At 36.0% G+C, this 2,783-nt stretch overlaps 1 pseudogene; it reads left to right on the top strand.

Annotated features, from left to right (window-relative positions):
• Positions 1-663: 663 nt before the first annotated feature.
• Positions 664-2,210, top strand: LOC123241329 (annotated as a pseudogene).
• The last annotated feature ends 573 nt before the right edge of the window (positions 2,211-2,783 follow it).

Raw genomic sequence — 2,783 nt, 5'->3', positions numbered from 1 at the left:
TATGTGAAAAGGAAGGAAGGAAGGAAGGAAGGAAGGAAGGAAGGAAGGAAGGAAGGAAGGAAGGAAGGAAGGAAGGAAGGAAGGAAAGGAAGGGAGAAAATAAAGAAAAGAAGGGGTAACAAGCAGTAATGAAATAGGAGGAATGGAAGCATTAAGTAGTGACAGGAATACTAAAATCTGGAGTCAGAATACCTATGTTTAGGTCATGTCTCTGGCACTTACAAGTTATTGAATCATAAACATATTATTTACCCTTCCTGACTTCAGTTTTTTCATATGTAAAATGAACATAATATTTGTACTACCTATCTTCAAGGGGTGCTGTCAGGGAAAGCATCTTGTAAACTTTTAAATATTATATAAATGTATTATTATTATGGTGGTGGTTATTATTGCCTTCCATGAAGCATGTCCTCCAACCAGAGCAAGGTTGAAAGAGAAACTAAATTCAGAAAAGGAGAAGGTAGGTGTGGGGCTAAAAGATAGAATGACTATATAACCTTGAAGCCTGAGCCCCAGGAAGTTCCATTCTCCAGGGCATTGTGGGAGAATGGAAGTACAGGAGAATAATTCCCAGATGTATTTGCCTAGACCTATCAAAATGGTTTCCTAATCAGTTCAGCCTTGACTTCCAATTTTGGAGAGAGGTATCCAAGTACCAACATGAAAGCTGGAATTAACTGTCTTCTCTGTTTCAAGAAATACCTATTTCTTGAGGTCCTAGAGATGACTGTTGTGAGCCTGAGGTACCTATGAAAGGAAGAGTTTATGCTCTAATAGATCTTAAAGGAAATTTATCTTTAAAAACTTTTAAAAAACTGTTAATCATTTAAGAAAGAAGCAAAGCAGGTGGTAACCACAGGCTTAGATGCCAAAGAGCCTGGAGTTGGGTTTCACTTTGTGATTTTCAACATGTCAAAACCTGTCACTTTTTAGTCTCTATGAAATGGGGATCATCACACCCACTTCCATCCCAGAGTTGCTCTGTTAATTACTACCCTTTAAATATGAAGGATTCTAGCCTGACAGAAGAAAAGTCCCTGAGACCTCCTGCAATTATAGTCACCATTGGCTAACAGACTTTTTAGGGGCTTTGTTTGTCTTCTTGAACCAAAGATTAAAGGGAACACTGGACCCATCCGGCTCCATCAGGTTGAAAGAGATTTAGAAGAGAAGAAAATGAGCCTTCTCTCATATTGGTTAACAAGATTTTCAAAGCACTTCATGTCCATTTTCTCATCTGACCTTTATAGCAATCCTGTTAGTCAGGTTATTATTTTTATCTTCATATTACAAGTGAAGAAACTGAAGTTTCAAAGAAGAAAAATACTTACCTATGTTCCTGAAGCTAGCAAGTAGAGGGCCCCAAGTCACCCATCTTGAAATGCAGTGTATTTTTCCCTCTACCATTATCACTTCCCAATTTCCATTCTGCTCTGTTCCTCCTTTGTTTCTCTCCCCCTTTCTCTCATCAAAGGATAGCATGGCAGACACACCAGGATTCCTGAGGTATTTCCTTTTAAAAGGTAATAAATTTTCTTTTGGCATCTTCCTTTCTCAGTTTAGGCCCAGTTGAAGTTGCTAGTTTCACCATGATGAAGATCCCAAAAGCTCTCAAAGGGCCACCTTGAGATTCTGCTCCAACCTGGATCCCAGTACCAAGGGTTTCCTATTGCAACAATGTTCAAAATATAAGATCCCAAAAAGTCACTGGATTTATACACAAGGATTCTTAAAATGACACTAATCCAAAAGTGTGGTTTTCCCACTATGAAGTTATCACTCTACTTTTTTGCTTTTATGGATAAAAATGACATCTCAAAAGATAAAAGTGAAAGAACAGCTTGGACATTTTCCAGGAAAGGAATACTTGAGACACCGAAAATTATGAGAGCCAGGTTTACCATAGTTCTAATTTAAAACCTCAGGGATTTGCTTAGATTAAAATGACCGTTCCTGATATACGAGATTCTTGTAAAAGATTTGAGGAATTCAAAGTTAAATTAGTGAAGAAGCCTGATGAAGGCAAAATAAAAGGACTAGCATTTGTTCAAGATCCTGATGGCTACTAGAGTGAAATTCTGAAACCTAATCATGTTAACCCTCACTTAGTTTTGCCAGAAGAAAACAGTTCTGACATTATTTTAGAAGGCATTTTGAAAACAAAGAGCAATGTGATTCAAGAGTGCTACACTAAAGGAAGAATATAATATTCACGTAGTCCTTTCCTCTTAAAATTTGTTCTTCAGTTCTATTCATGACTCATTTGGGGTCTATATTTTACAGATTTTAAAGCATTATATCCCTTTCCACTAATTAAAATATTATCTTTCCAATTCTGCCCTTGAATGTAGTCATGCATCTTTGTCTTTTATGTAATAATTAGAATAATACCTCCACAAAGACCGATTTTGAATTAGCCTTTTTATGCTTCCTGAACATCACTTCTCTTTACCTTTGAACTTTGGTTTAACCATCATTTTTAAAAAAAGTATTTAATATGCTTGTGTTGTGATGTCTTCTGAGATTTAAATGCCCTCGAAATAACTTTCCACAATAAAAAATGAGGAAAGGTACACACCTTGAAATTTAATGTGAACTTCAAATGGAAAAATTCTGGAACTTAGTCTAAAAATATTTATTGTATTAAAGCAGATGCCCTGAGATGTAGCTTTTAAAAATCTCATCAGATTGATAAGAATGCTAATGTTTGGGGGGTTTTGCTAATGGTTAATAGAGTACTTTAAGTAGTTATAGAAGATCTTTGAAATAAATGGAGACTT

The sequence above is a fragment of the Gracilinanus agilis genome, chromosome 3 (assembly GCF_016433145.1).
Source record: "Gracilinanus agilis isolate LMUSP501 chromosome 3, AgileGrace, whole genome shotgun sequence".
NCBI classification, from domain to species: Eukaryota; Metazoa; Chordata; class Mammalia; order Didelphimorphia; family Didelphidae; genus Gracilinanus; species Gracilinanus agilis.
The sequence above is the reverse complement of the archived record's forward strand: the minus strand, read 5'-3'. Positions and strand labels throughout refer to the sequence as shown.